General features: G+C 37.1%; 2 protein-coding genes across 7 annotated transcripts in view; one reads left to right on the forward strand and one right to left on the reverse strand.

Moving 5' to 3' along the window:
• The window catches only part of LOC138943577 (protein artichoke), a 245,677-nt gene that overhangs the window by 140,593 nt on the left and 81,111 nt on the right, over positions 1-23,973 (reverse strand). The window contains exon 1 of one of the 3 annotated variants that reach the window (XR_011448494.1): positions 21,225-21,249. The exons of the other annotated variants lie outside the window; for them this stretch is intronic. The gene's annotated coding sequence lies outside the window, so the exon portion shown is untranslated. Of the gene's footprint in view, positions 1-21,224; positions 21,250-23,973 lie in introns of those variants that run through there. 3 annotated transcript variants of the gene reach the window in all.
• LOC138943576 (protein artichoke) overlaps positions 1-23,973 on the forward strand; it is a 327,808-nt gene that overhangs the window by 73,705 nt on the left and 230,130 nt on the right. The window lies entirely within an intron of this gene.

A 23,973-nucleotide genomic window follows, 5' to 3' on the forward strand; every position in this document is an offset into this window, starting at 1 on the left:
CAGCGAGTTGGAAACGAGCAAATTTGTTGGTAAAGTGATTAGTCTCTATGAAACTGGCGTCTTCCTCCGCACTCTACTTCATTGTAGACTACATAAAATGAAGTAACAAACGGGCCGGCAGTTGCTATATCCCGAGGATTGGGTACCTCCCAGCTTCTCTCTAAGTACAATTTAAGCGCGCAATTACAACAAATAATGAACCTTTGAAAGAATCAGCATTTAGATGAAGTATTAAGTTGCAAAAGTCTCTGGTTGGTCCCTCTCTTTAAATATCTTTGTGACGTGATTTCGCCACTTGCGATGGCAATTCTCGCAAAATGATTCGTACGATATCGTATCAAGATTTCTTTCGATTAGAAAATTTTTAAATATTTCACTAGAGAGTATTGGACGCGGTTGATGATCGATCGCGTATACCCAACACATAATCGGTCGCGCGAAAATGCCCCCCCTGCCCCCCCCCCCCCGGGCCTTCTACTAACGAGTTACGATCGCGTCCGGCCAATTTCCGGAAACACGCCGAAAAGTCGAACTTGTTAAGCGCACGTGACGCGCGCGGGCCATCGTAGAAATCAATCGCGGTTATACGCGTCGATCGGCGCGACGGAAATGAAATTGAAACAGCGTCAATGGGGGTACGTACTTTTGTACGAAACCTAGTAAAGCGGAGGCTCCGGCGCCGCCGAACGATATCCACCAACGATTCATTTTAACGTCCTCTCCCTCCTCTCGATTCCCTATCGTTACCGCCGCGTTCGGCTGTTATGTCGGGGTACATCGGGGCCCGACATCGTAAGGGCGCGGCTGTGTAAGCCTCTCGCGCTCGTACCTCACCGCACTAAAGCACACTTAGTCCGACATTGTAAAATCCTAGGATTTCATAAAGCATATCACGTACAAGTGTGCCGTAAATATGCACTACGTTACGGGGGAGAAGGTGGTGGAAAAGTGGGAAGAGGCGCGGGGGGAGCGCCTTAACGATATATGTGGAGCGAGCATTAAGCTCGCGCGTTCGTGCGGTCTGCGTTTCTTGCAATTAGGCTGAAAAAGGATCGATTCACGAATTAACGCGATAAGACGAACACGGTATAGGGCGCGCGGACTGTTTTTAATATGTAATAACAGATTAGAGACGCCGGAGGATTATGCCGGTGCTTATATCTAATTTGCAACGGAAAATGGCATCTATTATCTGGAATCGATAAGAAAGTCGAACGACGTTCTCTGAGCTTTTTATATTTCTGATAATGGTTATTGATAAGCAAACGGAACGGCTCGCTCGTTCATTCACGGAACATTTTCATTTTCTGGCATATGTGAAAGTGCTGTTTAATATTTATGTTTAAAAGAAAAATTGCCAAACACTTGAAATAGTTTTCATACATAGAGGAATAATTCCTTTTAGTTTGACCTAGTTCTTGCATTGTAGAAAGTTGCAATGTGCACACATATATATATATATATATATATGTAAATGCTTTCTTAATGTTTTTCTATACGATGATTTTTTTCTTCGGTTTAAACCGAGAAATAAATATCACACACAGAGTTTTTAAAAATTAGTCATATCGATATGCGCGAGATATATCAATAATATTTAACTAATGTAATTGTATTTTAATTTTATATTTTAATAATACAATATCCCCTGCTTATGTAACTTTGCTTATTTCTGTTTAAGATTGTAACGAATATCACGCATATCGTGTATATTAAATGCAATATTTCGCCAAAGTGACGGTGCGCTTCAATCGTTATAATTTGCCAAAATAATCACGCGTTTCGTGTCGCCAATTTCGTGACAATCCATTATATGAGCGCGTCGCTGCGAGGCGCGTGAGTTTCGTTTCGGCTGGTGGATTTTTGGTGATTATCGTGAAACCCAGGTACCCGGCTAACCTACTCGTTACGAGAGAGTCGAACGGATTCGACTCGTTGGGGATATTCATAGAAGCGTGCGCTTTTCGCGATCATGAGACCGAGGTTGTTATCGTTGACTGCACGAGATCGGGTCGGCTCCAGTAAAACTGAAATGTGAACCGCAGAAAGCTATTCAAACAGGCGTCAGTGACAGACAAATTCCAAGCAAAATTAAATATAGTGCTCGGATAGCGGGTCACGAGAGCTTGTACATCTGCCGCGAAATTGAACCTGTCTTCTAAATAATAATAATAAAAAAAAAAGGAATCGGGTCCAGGTAGTTGTGCGAAAAGCGTTCCCTGGGCACGACCGGAACACTGGAGGAGTAGCCTCCGAAACGGGGGGTGTTGGGGGGGGGGGGTTAGTGGGTATTCCCCGGGCGGTTTGTTTAGGTCCGGGGCGAATCCCACGTAACCCCGTCAGCTTCGGCGGACGGGGTATGGGTAAACGCATATTTTTAGATAATTCTATCTTTATCATTTTTTTTTTTTTTCGAAATATAAATAAATAAAATTAATTATTTCCAAACATAAATTAAAGAAAGTGACACTTATCATTGCACATGAAATGAGATGAAAATTAATGCAAAAGCTTGTAATTGTGCAATTATAATTATGAAAGATATACTTGATATTGCAGAATAGTTTTTCTTTCGCCGCGTTCGTTTTTTTTTTCTCGCTTATATAATAGGTCGCAGCAAGCTGAAAATATAATGATAATGTGCAACGATGATAATCGTATCGTTAACTCAAAATGGCACTGATGTTAATATATGAGAGACTTCGCGCTTTTGGTTAATGAAATATTCGCGGATGTTCGGTTATTAAATAATTTTAAGCGATTCTTGTGAGTGCACTACTTGGATTAGTTGCTCCTCGCAAATATGTATTTAACTCGATTAACGAGAAAACTGCAAAAAAGAAAAAAATATCTCTTCGATAAACTATATATTTATTGACGATTTAAAATACATTCGATGGATATTGTGCAATGATCAAGAAATTGAGATTTTTTGAAATATGTATATATAAAACAGCAATTATATTTATATTTATTATTTGTATCGTTTAGTATATTTAAAAATTTATATAAAATCAGAGAGAGATTAATTGTATTAATTTGTAATTATTCTTACGTTTTACGTACGTTTGCTTATCGAAATCTGTTATCATTTTAGAAATCATTTATATTGAACAGAAAGTCAAGAAATCGACGAATCTTTACGATACGTTTTATATTTTATTATCGATCCAAATGAAAAAACTTTAAATGCGTTAGCATTTTTCCGCCTTCCGACTACAAGTCGCGTTAAATACATAATAGGTCGTTAAAAATAGATCAATATTACGATGATAATGTGATACACTTTTGCCTTATTAATCTCTCTGGTTGTTAACGAAAACGCTTAAGAGCGTGCCTTATCGCGTCCCATTGTACTTCGTTGAGCAGATTTCATTTTGCATATTTCGCGATTAGTACAACTATGAGAATACAAAAATAGGAGCAAACAGCATTCTGTTTTAAACTTCACACTTTGGGATAAAGTTCGAGCAGCGAAAAAAAAATCGAGAAACATTGCGGTTGCACGCGGGCGGATCAGCGATACGGTAGCAATAATTTATCGGCCAATTTTCCGGCAGTGATATCTCACGATTAAACGTTCTATGTCCGGCGATTGTCGAAACTTCTCTACTGTCCGCTTCAAATTGTTCAAATGCGACGAGCTTCGCGCAATATCAATGTATTCGTACGACCGTCGTGCACGGCTGGACGAAATATGGTTTTAAAAATTCATGGCGTCATAAGCTACGTGAGATATCTACAGCGCCAAAACAAAAGACTGATAGCGCGATGTTGAGTTTAAACTTTATGCGAAAATATACGCTCGATAGCTAAGAGGATTACGAAATATACTAATCTTTACCGTTCGATATGTTCAGTTATATGAATCCGTTCGTATTTGTATATGAGTTAGAGGAGCGTCATAGATGCGATATTTCCCAGACAATCGAATTGTATGATCGTCGTTAATTGAATTCAATTATTTTTACAGCGTTTTTCGGTTAAATGCAGTATTGATGTAAACGATCGAAAAATATGTTCAACGAATGGTATATATAAAAATCAAGTCGGCATCAAATTGAATAAATCAAATGCAAAATAATTTTATTGTAGAATAGAAAAGAAAGATTAAGTATATTAATATGTTTTTCGGACGTTGTTTTGTTTTTTTTATTATTATTATTATGATGATGATGATGATGATGATGATGATACATTCGACAGATCGACGATGAACGATTTTTATCGAATTGTGCGTAATGGAAATTCGTATGAAGTTACAGCAACGATACATGATAAGGTAATAATAATCGCGGCTAATATTGATAAAATTATTCGTGTGCAAAATACTAGCAATACAAATACATCATTTTATTAATGCGCGGTTTATTATCATGGTAGAATTCATTAATTAATTTCAATGTGCGGGTCCAAGATGCGGGTCGTTATTATAGCAGATTTACGCGTACACAGTAAAATTTTGTAAAGTGAATTTCATATATATATATATATATATTTATGTATCGAATAATTCATTAAAGTAATGACGCATAATTCGTATATCATTTTTTATTCTTCTCAATTATCATAAGCGGAATTGACTTTACGATCGTTTTGCTTCTAAGACAGATATTGTCGCTATGCATATTATAAACGTTATTATATGTACGTCTCTCCAGTTTTATATAAAAGGTACATATAAATACAAAATATATTACGTATATATTTATTTTAAACGTATTATGAAGTATACAAATGTAAATAATTCTATGTAGCAGTCACAGAAATAGCTTAAGAAAGAAGATGTATATGTTTGCAGAATTTGTACTTAAAGTCCGCGCTCGACGTAAAGAAAGCGAGCTATGTTATATGATGAGACAGGTTGCCGTTAAGACAGGAAAATTCGATATAAGTCGCCGCGGAGTTTACAGTGCACTCTTCGGACGCACTTTATGAAATTTACACTAACTACATTACTGTCTTCCATGCTCAGCTGAATGCAATTTCGCGAAAAATATAAGCTCGAGCGACGTTACACCCACTCCATATATCATTCACGGACTAAAAAATTTTTGTGACAAATTCATTTTTCGTAAGGACAAAAATGCAATTTGGCTTTTTATAATTTTGTATGTGGAGTATCGTTATAATCATATTTGCAATAACTTCCTTGTCTCATTAAAACATATAATTTTTACGTGTATAAATTTTACATTTTTTATCATCATTATATATTTATTAAACATATATTATTATTTATTAAATATATTTTTATTAGGATTTTCAATTGGCTCATTTAAGATATTTGAGCAGCTGTATTTGCAGAGACTTAAGACGCGCGTATCGATTGAATCGGCTGGATGAGTTGGGACAACGCTTTTATGTTGCGTCGTTCCCGAATTCTTTCAGAATAAGTTAATTGGAAAACTTTCTGTAGTAGTTGTCCGAGTTTTTTTTTTTTTTTCTATTCTTTCGTCCATTCTAAAGATACACGGACCGTTTACTTTGGAAATTTCCGTAATGCCGAATCGGCATCTTCCGACCTTACACCGATCTAACACGTGTAAGTTAAATGGTTTTGTTGTAGAACCGATTCTGTTAGGTCATCGAGAGAAGTAGCTTACTAGTTCGCTAATGCTTGATACCTTCCGAGAGTGGGATATGCTGATAAAATTGCAAAACCAGTGCACTATTTTTCGAAAAGTCACACGAAGCGACGCGACGACGGATAACTTGGCGAGTACGTGCCTAATGCAAAGTAGCAAAGTTTTATCTTAAGCGAGGCATCGATTTTTTTATGAGTTACGCCACGAAGATGCCGGGAAGTAGCGCGAGCGCGACAAACGGTGGCAGACTTGATGTAAGAAAAGTCGAGCTTCCCTCATCACCTAGCGTGCGGGAAAAGCTTGTTTTCGCAGCATTATTCATAATACATTCGAGATTGTTCAATATGCAGCTGCGCATCATTTCTACATGTTACATGAAAGACGGCAAATTAAGAATTACGCTACTATAAGTTTCTAATCAAAATTTGAGAGTATAATTTGAATACGTAAAAAGAATAAAGTGTAGAGTAATTTTTAATTATATTATTTGCATGTTCAAGTAGCTTATAACACACGTATATATTAATTTATCAATATATGTATCTCATCTGTTAGAAAATAATATATTATAAAAAAAGCGCATACGCGCGTGTAAATGAGATAAGTGAAAAATACCTAACGAGATTTAAAATTTTTAGAAAATAATTTTAATATTTATAACATCTTATATAATATACGCTTACATTATCAAAGGTATTCTCCCCGCGATCTACATATTTAGGATTAATATAGGAAAGAGATTCTCTGTTTGAATTGTAATGAAGGGATGTGTAATGCAGGGACGCCGATAATTCATTCGCTCCTTCATTTGATAGGAAACCATAGTACACCTTCATCACGTGGTATCGGAGATCGGATAATTGCTATCCGTAAATAATCCTCGCGTAACTTATCGCAAATGACCAAACGGCTGTTCCATCCTTCCTGAATGGTCAGCGTCAGCCGATAGTGTCGGCTGACCAATCTATGGACGAGCACGTATTGCGGAATCGCTTTTCTTCGTAGCCGCGAATTACTTCGCGGATATCATCGGTATTTCTATCGGAATTTCCGATAAAGTGGAATTTCGCATGACCTTGGTGCGTAAAATGTCCCGGGACAAGTTTGATATTCGAGGCACGTAATCATCCGGACATTCCTCCCTTTGCATCTAAGTAACGTGTTATCGCGCACAGTGCAAGCATATTAAAAATTCATGGCGAAATATTGAACGCATCGAGCCTTATATTAAAATTTTTCTTTATATGTATTATAATTGATGTATTATCGTCGCTGAGATATATTACACATTGAAACTTGTTTTAATCAATCATAACAATTTTTAATTTCTTTCTTCTTAAGATTTAGAAAAAATATTTATCGTTTATCTAATATATGGGAAATATTATTGATATATTCATTTTATTTTATTTTTATTTTATTTTTAATTTTAATTGTAATAATAAAAAAATACTCGTATTCTGTGTAAAACTTTAATAAAACGTAATAATTTTCAATGTGCGTGCTTTTTTATTAAATCAATTTTTATTCGTGACGATTCTGTAAATCTACAAATATTTGTATACGATTGTTATAATCTATTTTTATCTGCAAATACCTATTCCCCGGTTAATTAACATTAATGTCCCAAACTCGCACAATTCAATACTGAAACAGGTGGCACGCATAACGAATTCGGAAATATTCCAGCAACGTGACAGCGGAACGATTAGACGCGAAATGGAAATAGGAAATTTCGCGGCGCTATTTAATCGAAAAGTTGCAGAGACCCGTTTCTGGTTTGGAAATCACGATCGGTACAGAGACGCTTTACGGGAGCGCCGCAAAGTTTTACGCCGCCCAAGTAGTAACGGCGAGCTTTGTGCAGACGTAATCTCGAATATTGTCCTGCGCCAAATTGGATTCGGCCGGTCGGAATTGCGGCGTTTTTCGCGCTCGCGCGGAACAGCCGTCCTTGCTAAGGAGAATATACGGCGGGAACGGACGAGGGGGAGATCGGTGTGAAATTATGAAACGAGATCCGCGACTCGTTAAAGGGAGAACCGACGGGTGCGTCGTACGTGCTTGCGAAAGTTTGAGAGGCGGTCTCATCTCGTCGTGGTCGAGAGGATTACTCACGTCGGCGCTCGCTTTCGGACCGATCGAGTGCACGCTCTACAGACTTTTGTTGATGCGTATCTTCCCGCGGAAGCATTTTCGCGTGCGACATTATGCAACTTTCGAGAGGTCGTCGCGCGCGTATTATATTGCGCCGGGAGTGTAATATACGGGATGTGTCTCGTGACGCAACACATTTTATACTCTCTTACCCAAGTCACTCTATTATAAGTCATTGTTTGTATATCTTCGACCTCTTGTCGATCTCACTGATAGTCGCAGCAATGTAATCGCGTTTGTTGTATTTTTCATCTAGCGCTTGTGTGAATCTCTATAAAGGAGAAAAGCATACTTGCGTAATATCGATTACATACGTTAGCGTATCCATAACAATTTTATCTACATCCATAATTTCTTCCACATGCATGTTGTTTCATATTTACGATCTCTAGGTAACTCTTACAAAAGATATTATCCAATTTAAATATATAACAACTGATATGAAATATCTCAAAATGACGAGAAAAGAAAATTAATAATTCTTTGCTATATGCTATCATATTCGCGTATATTTGATTTATCCAAAGAAAATATTTGTTCTACAAAATTTCATATAAATTATTCGTAGCGTTCAAAAATATTTTGTGTTCCGTTACCTCGAAGATTTGTACGTTGTTTTGAACTACGAGTTATTTGCACAAAGGAAATGTAACGCGATCGCGAGATATTCATACGATCTTATTATATAGAGTTACCGTATCTTGCATTTGATCGTTATTGATGATGACTCGAGTGGCTACGAAACTTTGTTGTTTCATTACGTAAACTTCGTAACGTCGCATCGCCATTCGCGTGAATCCGAATGTGATGGTTTTGTATATAGGGTGGAAAGTTTTGCATTGTGTTGTGTGTGCTCTCTTCTCTCTTGTGCCCGCGGCACCGGTACTCGTTAACTTTTCTACGGCGTACCATTTAAACGCTATGTACTATATTATCTTGCGAAACAATCGCTACTTTGTTATTTATCGTATTGCATTACGGTATATCCAACTTGCAAACTGCAAATGTACTTGTTGGCGCCAGTCGCCGATTACCTAGCCAAGTTTCTACTTATGAATTTTTATTACATCATTTTTATTACATTGCCAAGTTTTCGAGAGTATACCATGATTTTTTAATATGGATTTAATTTATATGGAATATATTTTTATCCAATTTTAGATATATAAAATTGATTTTTCTTATCATCTAGTTTCTAGTTAAAGATATTTAAGTAACAAATTCATCTAGATTTAACGAAAATCTTATTTTAAAATAATTTATTTGCGAAGCAGTTTGGATTATATTGTATTTTAATCTTGGTTGACACTTTTATCGATATTAAATTTAGACTAATATAGAAAAACACGACAGACTAAACGTAATATTTCTAAAAATAACAACTATATAACAGCTTTGGACTGTCTGAGAAAGAAATCGATTAACGAATATTAGTGGTTTTAATTCTGCTTTCAACAGATGCTTTTGTACAATGTGACACCGCGAAATGTGAAGGAAATAAAAATACGAAGAGAATCGTGTAACCATACAGTAAGAGTATTAATTATCTTTAAAATTTTTTCTATATTAAGAAGAATATCTCTCACACGTGTGTATAGAATTACTTTAATCCGCAAAAAATATGATAAAAAGTTAAAGCTAGAATTCAAGTCAAAGATATAATACAGGAGAAAGAAACAGGATAGAATATCGTTCTAATGTTATACTTTTATAATGTAAAATTCCACCCCCCCCCCCTCTCTCTCTTTTTTTCTCTTTGACGTATTATTTTTAAATACCATTAATACTAAATGTAAAGTGTTATTTTTGAATATCATATATAAAATAAAAATATATGATTGTGATATTCGCTTACTTATTAATCGCAATCAAAAACATTAAAATGAGATAATTATGTTACGACTACGATTGAGTTGTGCTTCGTATCATTTTAGGACGAGAATATGATGTCACGACGCGCAAGCTATTTCACATATCATAAAGATTTATAGTAAGGTTCTGACAATGCAGTCGGCTAAACTATTCGTCACTCGAATAATAACCGATCGTGTTCCTTTCAGTTGGGTGAAAAGATGTACCGTGTGAAAAGCAAGCTTTTACAGCTTTTATAAGATGCGCATCTGTCCGGTTTTTTTTTTTGTTTTTTTTTTACGATATCCAGTTTTCTCGCGTGTCCCCGTTTCCCCTTTTCCGGGAGTTTCGGGTGAGAATGAGAGCTCGATCCCGGAAGCTACGTGGGGGGAATGGGTGCGGGCGGCTCGTCGATCATCGCTGTAGGTCAGTGCAGTCGATTCATCTTTGTAAAGCAACTCTTGTCGATGGTGGTACAGTCCACGAACTCCTGTTTATCTCCCATAGGAATACGCATCGTGAATTCCCGCGACAAGGTAAACTCGCATGTTTTTGGCGCAAATTGACAGATTGCAACGTGGCGTCGGCGATATTCTCACGACGCGTTGCGAATTTGATTTATCTGACTGTTTGTCTCTTATAATGGGGAAATATATATATATACATACTTATGTAGATATTTTTATTTAAATATATATATATTTATATTATTTTTATTAAAATTATATTTATAAAAATTCCCGATACGAATTTCCGAGTCGAGAAAATTATATATTTAATAATTATAATATAATCAGCGATTATATATTAAGAAAAAATTATTTGTTATATGCCTATTATTAATTATTATATATATATATATATATTTTATATAAAATTTATATTTGTTGCGTGCAAACTTTACACACGTTGCAGTTGTGCTGCAATTGAACAATGTGCACATACGCCGAATACATCCACTAGTAACGACTCGTGTTTGAAACGTATCTGGATTTTATCGATATATGAGTCTTTTCTGTTGGCGCTTTCCGAGAAATTTGTATCCAATAAATCCGGATTTGTGCAGAACATTTGCTCCGGGCTATCTCGGCAATACAGCATAGGCGGATTTCAAGCGAGCTAACAGGTATAAGAGACCGCCATCTTGATATTGATCTTGTACCGGTTCCTTGGCATTTCTGGCTTGTTCTACGTGAGATGTGTTAGAACTATGTTAGCTGTTCTGAATAGGAATTCGACGCTAACTACAAGTACTCCCATGATCGCGGGTAGCAGAGCGTTACTAATGTCGTGTTTCAGAAAGTCTTACATATAATAAGGATGTAATATGCATGGAAGTATCGTTGCGTAACGCTGATACTGACTTTGATCATTAATAGAAGATTGTGATCGTGTCAAGATTAATATTGCTTTGTAAAAGAAAGATGTGCGAGAAAATATTTTAAATTATTTTTTGCGACATCAACGATTTGGTATATGATACATTCATATAATACCTCTTTTAAACAGAATTTATTTTGTCTGCTGTTTCCTCCACTTAAAACTAATTTAGCAATTTAAAGTTAATGTAGCTATAACTTTTAATTTTTAATACCACTTCTTTTTTTATAATATTCAAGCACACATTACAATATTCAAGATTAAATATCTGTTTATTGGAAAAATTAATCAAAGAATCTATAAATATTTTGAAGCTATTTTTTTTTTTCGGTTTTTATATTAAATGTTATCTTGTGGTTAATAATTGAATTATATCGAAATGTTATGAGAGACTTTATATGAATGAAATAATGTTACATGGAAAGATATGAATCAACGTTTCAGACAAATTTGCAGGCCAAATTTTTTTGATCGTGTTTCCCTGTAGCCACGCTAAAGTTAACGTGACGAAACAGCCTTGGTAAGTATCGAGTTCTTGCTCGTTTACATGCAGATTAGGTATATTTCATTCCAAGGTAGATGATATCGAACCCTACACGTTGGAAGCACGTTTGACTCAATGTCAGGGCCGATATACCGAAACTTTGAGACAAATGCGAGATAGATCCGTAATGCAATAAGATTCGTAGAAATCATCTTCGTGCCATTTACTTTAATAATATACAAAAGATTCTTCTTTATATTTAATATTTAATTTTTATTTTTTAATCTTTAAGATATTAGGCATCTCTCTAAAAAGATATTAAAAAATTCGTAGATATAACACTAACATTGATAATAATTTGTAAAATCTGAAAATAAACAGCATTTATATATAACAGCAGTTATATATTTTATTTGCCAAATTCTGCCAAGTTTCTTTGCAGAAACATTGATCGCGTAAGATTTTTTTTTTTTTTTTTTTTTTGTGTAGCTATAAATATTTTTTATCTTGCAGTGAAAAAATAACAAAAATCATAAATGTTGAAGTAGACATGACATTCAGGATGTTTCTAGAATTTTTTACTCGATGATAAAAATAGAAAAAAATAAAATAAAAATGTACGTCGCGCGATTTACGTCAATATAGTCAATATAGTCGATTTATTAAACGTTTTATTCTCAAGTTATAAACAATTTATATTGCGAGTGAGGGATATCGAGGTAATTTTACATTGATAAGGCCGCAGCCGTTTAAACGTAGAGCCAAGTTAGATGAAACCTACACCATTACTTACATATTATACTGATATTATTGAAGTTTGTAGCGCAAGTAATAGCGTATCGTGGATGATGTAAACAGCTTTGCAATAATTGGCTGCTACGGAAACCGTTTTGTCACATGGCAACACTTATGTCGATATATATATATATATATATTGTATATTCACCTAAATTCGATTTACCTTATGCGTGGTATGTAACCGCTTTATGGCGCGCGCATTACACACCTTACGTTCGCTGAAATTGTGTTTATATATATATAGATCCTGTTAGAAGCGCGTTCCACAGTCCATACCGCATACCTCGAATAATCGTTTATCTCTATAGCCTTATTACAATTGTCGCGGTAGATATGTCGTGAAGCACAGCCGGTCTACACGTTTGCGGAGAATTGTTTCGCAATGTCTGTAATTATTTCGCACTACTGTGGGAAGGAAGGGAGAAAAAAATGGAGTACGCGCTGCTTTACATTGCTCTAATCTTATTTTGAAGCGTGCACTCTTGGTTACATTTTAGCATTATTTACATTTATGTCTTTTAAACGGTTCTATCTTGTGGAAGACGCACTCGATTCTATATTTTATCATTAAATTTCTTCGAAGCAGACTACGTAATTGAATAATTTCGAGGATTTCGTGTCTGTATTAAATTGCGTGCTAACTTGCGGTTTTAACACCGTCTTCTTCTCTCAACGTGAAATCGAATTGCGGGACTTTGGTCACCAAGACCATTTCATACGATTCCTTCCACTATCGATGACAAAATCTACCTCGTTTGTTCTCGCGATTCAGTCGAGGGTGAATCTGATTATTTCGTTTCTCACTCTGCGTACTCCCATATCTCGATACTCGTATACATACGCGGATTCTCGGAATAATACGATTATCGTGGACGCAAAATATTTTACGTCTCTTACTTTGTAATAATTGACACATGTATTAATTATGATAATTCTTGTTTCAATGATATATATGTTTTTGAAGAAATCAAATTATAAAAATTATAACAATATATCCAAATTAGAATTATAAATTTCTAAGATATATATATATATATATATATATATATATATATATATATGTATTGAATATTATAAACTCTTTGTTATGAATATTTTTTTAAGACGATTACATACACAATATTAATATAAATTGACTAGGATAAAATTCATATTTCTCTCTCTATTATATTTATCTGCCGTTATTTCGATTTTGTGGAGAAGTGATATCAAATTCCTCGTAGCGAACCAAGTAATATTGGGAATCATTAATCTCTAAAGAATATATATAAAACAAAAGTTGCAGTACAGCCTGGAGGGGCAAGGAAGAAGTTTTTTTGAAACACCGTCGTTTTTCTTCCTTTCGCAAAATTGGAAAACTGCAATAGAGAACCGTTATCCGGGTGCGCCGCTCTTGATTGACCTCAATCGAATATCCGATAGTTTGCCGTTGAGTAGATGTGGAGCACCATACAACAAATAGTACGCGAGCGTTCAAGCGGCAAGACATATTTATACAGCACAGTTCGAATTTATTCAAATTGAAATCACTTTGCTGCCGTCTCTGATATATCACGTACTCATCCAATTATAAGGAGACTATAAGTGCATTTGACGATTCAACGTAAATATAAGAGACATAACGGATTTTCGCGTGAAAATTATTTATGAAAAAAATTTATATATTTAAATTTATCTTTAATCAAAAAAGAGTAACGAAAATAATTCTTTAACAATAGTTATATATTATTCCTAGAAAAATTATTTTAAATAAAATATTTTAAATTATGGATTATTTATCATGTCACTAATATCACTAATATTTTCTAAATAATGTCCCATCTTTTAATAATTATTATGTTTTATTGCCATTTTTAATCATGGTAAAGAAAGAGCTTCTTTCTTCTCCTCAGTTTACAATCGGCGATTTGTCAAATATTCCCCGCGCAGGTAAAATTTATCGACGTCACCGTATTTCACCAAATGATCTTAATATTTCATGTCAATACTTTTGTCTCAGCGAGAGAGAAAAAGCTTGGACAAGACGAGGCCGGACTCGGATTCGACGCGTTCGCTCACGTGAATAACTGATAAATCATATCTTACAGCGAAGTTGTATAGAGAATCGAGATGAATGCAGACATCATAGGGCAGACGAAATCGAGGAACAAAAATATTAGAGGAAAAGAATAAGATTGAGCAAAAGCGTAGACGGGGAAGTTTACGATACTCTGTTCTACCCTCTCGCGACAGCGTTTCCATAAAAATCCCTCTGTTACGTGCCCGCTTGAATTCACGTCCGTGTCGCGCAGGACTGAGATGTAACCGAGACAAACGAAAGACCACGGCGGATTTTACTCCATTCGGAGCAAACGAGTGCGTAATAATGTCTTTATGTATAAGCGCTAGGAGACGACGAGGGTGTTCGTATCACTACGGGATAATGAAACGACGCAGCTCGTGAAAACTTTTCCGCCGTTAGTAATTTCCACTTTTTTCCAACATTAAGCGTGATAGCAAAACTGAATCGAAATGTCTGACGGTTCTCTTTAACCGCGACGCAAAGATACGTTGCGGAACGGGCTATAGAGGGGGAGAAGTGAAACTTGTTTCGGACGCTCTCGATGGGAGTTGGCGAATTCGTGAGAATTTACGTCGGCATTCGCGAATGGCCGTTCTAGTTACAAGTTAAAGAGTTTAGGAGAATCTACTTAAACCGTGAAATATTTTAAATGCGCGCTTCGAGTTTGCGCGAATATCATATAACTCCTCCCTTTGCCTTCCTCTTCTCTCGACGTGGTTACTGCGTAAGTCGACGTGTCGAAAAATTGCTTTCTTTAAGTAGAGAAATGCAAGGGATTTTAGAAAAAAGAAGAACGGAGCGTTTAAATTTCCACAGAGGATTCGGTGCATCTTAAATCACATTTTAGTCTGCAAATTAGTCGGCAATTCGCGCGCATTTCTACAGAGTTGTCGCATATTTTAACCGTTGCAATTTATCACGTGTTATCCGTATATATATCATTATCGATCACTATTTGTTAATATAATATCGATTAATCCCGATTAATACCGATATCCTTTATTGTAATTTTTTTTAAGTTGCGTTTACTCTGTAGTATCGAAGCTTGTTGCAACAACGCGACATATATTTATCCGTAGCATCGCGCCACGCTGAGAGATTTCCGGATATTCATCACGCTGCTGGTTGCGAAACGCCTCGTGCGACACGCGCGATTCGTAGCGAACAAACTCCTGATGAAGCGACGAGCCTCATTTTTCATCGGAGTCCCGTGTGCAGGGAGGGAAAATTCGCGGGGATATCCTCGAGATGCCGCGAAGTGTTGCGCGTGGCGCGAGGTTACCCGCGCGAATCCCGCAGGTAGGGCGCGTAAGAGCACTTTGTGTACTCCGAGGTGCCTGAAAAGTTTTCCCATTTCCGTGGTGCAGTACTATCGCGCTCGAGTACTGCGCCGTTACCGAGAATATGCTGTGCCATTGCTCGGCAAGCACGCCTATCAGACGAGTGGTTTAGCTCTTGGCCCGGATTGCCTCGGCCTTTCGAGGAGAACTCGTATAGCATTCCTGAGAGAAGGCTCGAAGCGGATCGCGAAGGCGAGAAAGACATACGGGGTTGAAGGAGGGGGAGGAGGAAGGGAAGAGAGTAAAGGGCGAAAAAGTGAAAAGGGAATGAACAGAGGAGAGATCAAAGGGTACATAGGATCATGTGAATAAATATGTCGTCGAATTCTCTGGGTTTTCGCTGAGTATCTTATCGTAATAGTATCCTTTCGGGATTCTTCATTTCGAGCAATGAGAGTAAAATTTGTAGTTAATCGGATACGGAATCCTGCGATTCAAAAAAGGAATTACTTGTTTGCGAAGATTTCTAAAGTCGATTTATATGACACAGAAATGTGTATTTTTTTATTATTTAATTTTATAAAAATATATTGTTATATCATTATAATCATTGCTTAATATATTGTCCTTTTTTTTTATTTTTTAAATAAAGAGTAATGAAATTTGATAAAATCGATTGAAATGTGAGTTGCTTTACGATATCTGATCTCAAAGAAGTACGAGAGATCAACATAGCACAAGAACTTGCCTGTCTCGTTACATAACATGGAAGATTGTATTGAATGTCACGATATCCGAGAGGGATTTAATAAAATCATTTTGTTTTGTAAGAACGTGAAAGACGAAGAGATGGAAAGAAAACTTATTACTGTAGCCGCCAAGCTGTATATGGAAGGAAATGTTTTGTAGAAATACGAGGATGCGATGGTTGCACACTTCTAGTGGTGATGAAATGTTTTCCTTATAAGACTTAAATGTGTGGCTTATTTTTAGAATAGACGCAAGTTAAAAAAAATTTAAGATATAAATTTTTTTAGAAATATTTGGAATATATTGCAGTATTATCAAGTATTTTTCCTCTATCATATAATAATCATTGTATTTTCGGAAAAATTATATACACACACACACATATATATATATATATATATATATTGCGTTTTATACTGATTTAGTAACGTATTGATCAAATTACTACATATGTTGATCTGGAATGATAGTTCTATTTTGAGACATAAATTAGTATGAATTTGTAAAATAATTTTGTTATTTCAAAATAGTTTTAAGGCCAGATTTAAAAGAAATGCGCTAAATCTTTATGTAGAAAACTCAAGTTAAAAAAAAAATATATATATATATATATATATAAAAATAAAAAAAACCTATAATTTCAAATGTTACGCATATTGGATTTCTCATTGGATATAAATACCAATCTGTAATCCCACATTGTGTAAATGAAGTGAAGCGTTTTCAAACAGAAAAGTTTTATGCTTTCTAACTCTTTTAATATGCCTGAAATCTACAAATCAGCTTAGGGGCGCTGGCAAAACAAAAACATATTTTAGAGAACCGCTTGGTGCAATTTTTTTTATATATCACACGTGTAAATGCTCACGTGAATGGCATAAAAGCTGTTTAAAAATATTTTAAGCTTTTATTTAAACAAAAAATGCTGTATGCATACACAACAAAAGTAACATCTGGCCCGTAGGTTGAAAATTGTTTCGGCAAGCGTACGTAATCCGATGTAACCGTACGAAAGGGAAGCAATATGAATAAAATTTGTAACAATGTAATATATTGTAGAGTTAATCAAAAAAATTTTTTTTTTTTAACTTTTATTCTCCAAACACAATCGGTTTTATGATTAACCGTGTGTGATTCAATTGCACACATCCAATTCCTTTGTACCTGTTTCGGTCGGCTCGGAGTGGCTAGCGGGCTAACGGAAATTGCTGGACTCGCGTTCATATTACAAATCACTGAGTTCTATATAAAAGGCAATATATAATATATTAGCGGTGAGAGAATCCGGGTGAGTTGGTATTATGTCGTTATATTCCGGAAAAGAAAGAAATAAATATAGATACGCGAGAGAAAATTCTGAGACATACAAGTATACAGAAAGTATGAAAAATCTCTTTATGATAATAATTATCAAAGAGCAAATAATGTAATAGAAGCATTTTTGCATATATACATAAGTAGATATATTTCGTTTTTTCGAAAGTATACCAACTATTCTTTTCATTTGCTTTTTGGATCCAGCATCTGTATCCACGATTTTTATAGGTACTATAATAATCTCTGATGTATTATATGTAGAAGCTTGTATTGCAATTACTGTAAAACACAGATGCGAAGATAAATCGCGAGCGCGATTAATGAGAAAGCCTTTTCTGCCTCCAACCCCGGAAACAAGGCGTGACGATCGGGGATGGACAGTCTCTCCCTATGCAATTCGTCCGTTCCTTTTTTTTTGATCGGCAAACGACTGAATTATCCACGTGAGGTTCCAGTTTAACCGCACACGCGGATGGGTTACGCGGCGCACGTATCGCACGGGGAATTCGGTAATGAAATGTCTAGCCTGTCCGGATAGCAATTTGCGTTTCCGAGATGAAAAGTCGGATATTTGCCAATCCCCCGCCAAGCGGCGCGAATTTTCGGCCAGGCGTAAACGCGCACACGGACGTATGCACATGCCGGAATTTTAATCGCGAAACATTTTCGCAGCCCCCGCCATTAATTTAACTATTGTTAATGTTGACAATTAGCTACGCGTGCGTCGCTTGCAAAGTATCGGTATGTTTCATTGAATTTCGCTGTTTGTCGCGTCATTTCGCGTTTTCCGCAAGTATATATTTCTGGAACATGATGTATCGCGCTTATTGTTGTTACCGGCGTGTACGATTAACGGCCGGCAACTGGTTAGTCGCGTGAAAAGAAGTACTTATTCTTTAACTAGAAAGAATTTATATAAAAAGCTCCGATGTTACATAATGCTCCGAAGTTCGAATGCAAAGTTAGCCGTCACACGATGACGGGAGGGAATGGAATTTCCGCGTCTTGATCTTCCATCCCTCGCCGCACAAATTCCGCTCTCTTCTTCGCGGGAGAGAAGTTTCAATCGTTGGAATTACAATTTCGATCTCCAAATAGCCGCTCAAACCCCTCCGGGTTAATATTTCATTCCTACTAGAGTCTTTAAACAGGCGAATCGATTCCTCAGATATCGAATTCCAGGACCGCATTATATTCAGACGGATCGGAACCAATTTAACCGGTGGACACACAGTCGTGCTCCTGGTACCGATTCGCTGAGATGAGAATTAAAGCGATTTCCATAGTCGTCGAAGATCGAATTTCATCACCTTTCGATGTAATGAATTTTTTGTCATTTTCTTATAGAATAATATATTCTTAATTTTCTTAATTAATTTCTCTGAATTATTAATCTCGTTATTATATTAGTCAATTTATTATTGTGCATAATAGAAAATGTGAAAATAGAATATATATTTGTATTTTAAAATCATATTGCATACATTATCGACACATTTTCATTAATAGTTTTTGCCCTACAAATATACATGTGAACGTATATCTCTCACTCGCATCCGAAATGATCGTAATACGCAATAATGCTAACAAAGTTTACGATATCGTGGCATCGCGACATCCCTTAATTGACCGATGGAGTACGTGATACGCAATGGAAGCTTAATTTCGCGGCGAAAAGTTTCCCGGCTATTTGTTTGCAAAATTAAATGTCCACAGCCTACATTGTCGCAAGATAAAAAGCAATTTATACGGCGATGCCGCCATCCTCGAGAGCTCTAATGTTGACACGAAGGCCTCTTTTGAAATCGCGAGTTGTCGCCGACCGAGCCAAACTTTCGCAAATTGAAGCCGAAGCAGCATATTCAATAGACGACCGGTAGTCAATAGACGACTTACAACGCGTTCGCGTTCGCACACAGATTCGTATCCGTTCGTTCTTCCTCCGGTTCCGTTCATCGCGCCGAACATTCTGGGGGATCGTTATACGAAAACGGATTCGCGGTATTATAAGGACTTGATTCTCGTAGAAATGATTATGGAGAGTACAGTGTAGTCAAAGACGTGTATCGGAAACAACGGTTTTCGGTGAATATCGGGATAAACCGAATTTTGAAAGAGCTTGTTCCTCCCACCTGGAGCTTGTACCGAATATTCCGCGAAGCGCTTCGCTTCGATCACCCTACTATAATGAGTTCTCGCTGTGTTTGAAGTAAACTGAAGTACACTTTTAAGATAAAAGCGTTGACAAGTTTCGCGTCGTAAAGTGTGTGAGAAGAAAAAGAAAAGAAAAGAAAAGTAGCTTTGAGACGCGAGTATATAGAAGCGATAAACGGATCCAGGAAAAAAGGTGCAAATTGCTTGGAACAGTTTCTTTTTTACATCTCGGAGCGGAAAATGCATCTCGATACGATTACGGTCTGATCTCTCGTTAGCGGTCTATTTTTTTCCGCAGCGATAAATTGAAGTTTCCCACACATAGCGGCGTTACGAAATTTCCTTACTCATAATATAATATTTTTTATTTCAATCTGTAACGTTGTATGCGCGTAGTTTCGTCGGTTGTCGAGTGGCACCTGTGACGTGCTGGCCGCCCTCGTGAATATTAATTGAATTTCTACGGATGACAGGTGACTGATCGATATGTACGGCCGCAGCGTACGCTGTATGCTCTCGTTAAGCCGCGATGAAAGTTGATAGGATAAACGCGAACTTGACAAATAAGAGGTGGCCGGCACGCGCGTCGCTCAGCTTCGAAAAGCGCCTTGTTAATCGATCATGCGAGTACTTACCTAGTTCTCCGATTACGTCGTACTACTGTCTTTCTCTACAATCGATTACTTGTCACTTGATCGAAAATATTCACAAAAAGTGTGCTATATCAAACATATAGCACAGAGAAAATCGAAATACGAGTAGATCTCTCGTAATTACACGGTTTACGCGCAAAGTTGGATTTTCACGTCTCGGATCGATCTCGTATCTCGATCCAGCTCGCGTCGTTCGCGCAAGTATCGGATATGCTAATTAGATTACACAAGACACCCAGGTTAGTGTAGTGGTAACATTGCGGGATTCACGTTACGTTGCCGTGACGGCGACTAACTCGCTCTCTCAAGGTTCTCGACCACGCGACTCGAGCTTACAACGCGCAATTGCTTTGCGCATTCGAGAGCACGCCGGGGTCGCGCACCAGCGGAAGCTGAGATTTTGCATGCTCGATGCCGTGCAATGGAAATCGGTCATTCGTCCTAGCATCGTGTCAGATGTTCCGCGATTTATCGCGTAACTTTTCATCCCTAATTGTCAGCTAGAAATATCGATGCGATTTTTGACGATCAACGCATTTTAATACGATGATCTTGAATAATTTTTATTACAACAATTCGAGACGTGTGATAATATTGTATAATTTTTAATATGTCAATAAATTTCGCTTAATATTTATTAATTATTTAGAATTGTACAATTATCGGTTTTCCTATATGAATATAATCTATGAGCGTTAAGATACAGGATTTACGATGCGAGAGATTTATGTTGCGTCATGGAAAACTTACACGTTCTTCACGCTAGACTCTCGCCAGCTCTTGTTCATATAGTCCAATATATTGATTTATCGAAGAATGTGTGACCTGCAGCTCTCGCCTTTGGAAAAATCGTGGAGATTTAGTTAAGCAGTTACAAAAGGTTGTTCCCTCCCGATTCTTCTCTCACGGAGATTCACTCTTGTATCTCTTTAATCCTGTAAATCATATTCGTTTAACCGGAAGAGGCGGGGGGAATTCTTTCGAACGCGATGTACGATGCGCACGTATGACACTCGCGATAGAATGTTGGTCGGCACACTAATAGCCCGCTTCTCGCGTATTAGAGGTTCTTCGAAGGAGAGGGCTCCGCCGCAGGGTTTACACAGGATTCTCAGGGATTCGAACGTCGAGCTGTCAGCGCGGCGGAAAAGTTAGCCGACGTGCGCCGTCGTTTGGCTTCCGTTTCTCGCGACGGGGATTTCCCAAATGTAAATTTAAAGTCGCGTCTACAGACGGCGCAAATTTCACCGCTTCCGGCGGCGTGTGACACTTGGCCGTCACATTATACATGCATAGTATAATACATCTGGAACGAAAAACTTTTAAGTTGCTCCGCATTAATTATGCGGCGTTATTTTAATCACCGTCTATCCACCAATTATGCGATGTAGCAGCGTAAAGTTTCACTGAGATTTCCTCGGATTAAGATTTTCATGGGCACACTCCTCTTTTCCGCCTAAAGCTATTTTATTAACCCGTCGATGTTAAAAGTGTTTATATTCTTTGCAAAGATTTATGTAAATTATTCAAAATTTAATAATATTTTCTCCATCTTTCTTTGTCTTTGTTTTTCTCTTAAAATCTAATAGAATACGTTCTGTATTTTATAATTATAATAATTACTTTATCATTTTATTTCTTGTCAATATAATATGCTTACTACATTTACTCATTGATATGAAATTAATTATTCTCACATTTTATATGATAATATATCTTTTTTTCTTTCGCTAAAATAAAATTCTTTATTCTAACATACAATATAAATTTTCCATTATTTTATTCAATAAATTTATTTACAGAATATTTGCAAATCTATTTTTAAGATTCGTAAGAGGAAAATATTGTTATAAAAAAATATTCCGCTAATAAATTTGCTCGTCGAGTGCTGCGTAGAAAGGTAGAATATGCATATCTGTAGTTATCCAATGTTGTCTGATATGGATTCTAAACGCTTACAGAGTGGAATTTTCATTTCATAAAGTGACGATATTGCTTACTCCTACAAACGTGTTCATGTCGCGAGGCGACACGAAGACACGCGTAAGCTCGGGTACAAACGTATGCATGAGCACGTAAAGCACACGTTCGCGCTTGTATCTACGTACGTATCGTATCGTCGCGAGAAAAAGGAAGCGGAGCGGGTGTAGGGTCTGTAATAAACGCGAACGCGAAAAGTGGTGAATAGCCGGAATTCCCTTTGCCAACCCAGCGCGCGCTCTTCCGCCTCCTCGTTGTCGTTTGCTTCATTATTTCCACGCTGAGTATTTCGTCCAGGGTTTTCCTCTTCGGAGGATGAATGTGGAAGAGGCGACGCCGCGGCTGTCGCATTCTCCCAACTAGCTCCGAGTCGTGACGGAGCGAGAGGGAAGGATATGGCATCCCGATCTTTCAGAGTCGCAACGATATATCCGCTTTAATGCGACGTCGGTCTTGGCCGGTCCCCTTTCAGCGGTTTTCATCCAAATTGGCGGTTTTTGTTTCGGCATGACTGACGCTCGCATTAAAGATTTTCGCGGCCGGGTGTCTCGTAGAGCTAACTAATTATAGCGGAGAACTAATCCGGCGAGCGCTGCTGCGCTAGGGGAAAAATAATTTCACGTTGAGTGGCATCATTTATAAACAAGAATTTTATCTTTATTTTCCGCGTGTCTCTCCCCAGACGTTGTAAAATTTTTTTCCATCCGTTATATTTTTTTGCAGTCCAACTTAAAAAGTTTTGTCTCTGAATCGGGATATATTTGCATAAGTAAATAATATATAGCTATCTCTGATGATTATTCTTAGACGACGGAATACATTTTAAAATTGTTTGCAATATTAAATTTATAATATCGGCCTTTGCATCATCGTTGCGATTAGAAAAGAAATTTTCATTTTCCGCGCGTTTAAAACATAAAAGAGTGAGATCACCATCAAGCAAACAGTTTGTATACTGTATCTGAGATAGCATGATATATGAAACCTTTGTGAATATCAATCTCGTTCGCTTTACACAAGTAGCTTGCAGTAATATTTCACGATGCGATCGATCGAAGATCATAAACCACCGCGCTCTTTTATCGTTCCGAAAAATCGATTATACGGCACGAAAGACAAAAGCGGACGGGATTCAACGGATATCGTGCAGATATCGAGCAAGGTATGGCTACGGGTTTGGAGAACTTACGCGTACCGTTAATCTCACCTAATCGTCATGCTTCTCTGCGTGCAGATGCGTGTGCACCGGTCAGATATCGCGAATCGCGACGCCCCTAAAATACGCCCTCCTGCACTCAGTCAGTCGGTCGGTCGGTTATACGAGAGAACGAACACGACGATAGCTACTGTTTCAATGGATAAAAGACCTCTTCGTTCTTGCGAACGATGGGATATTATAGACGCGGTGGTAGTTATCGTCTACTCGAAGAAGATTGACGATCCGTCGAGAACGCGACGGGAATATAAGCTTGGACTCCTATAGGGTGTAATGTAATGTATAGCAGAGCATAACCCGCAC

Source organism: Polyergus mexicanus, unplaced genomic scaffold, assembly GCF_030449975.1.
Source record: "Polyergus mexicanus isolate NDT 795.1 unplaced genomic scaffold, iyPolMexi1.0 SCAF_27, whole genome shotgun sequence".
NCBI classification, from domain to species: Eukaryota; Metazoa; Arthropoda; class Insecta; order Hymenoptera; family Formicidae; genus Polyergus; species Polyergus mexicanus.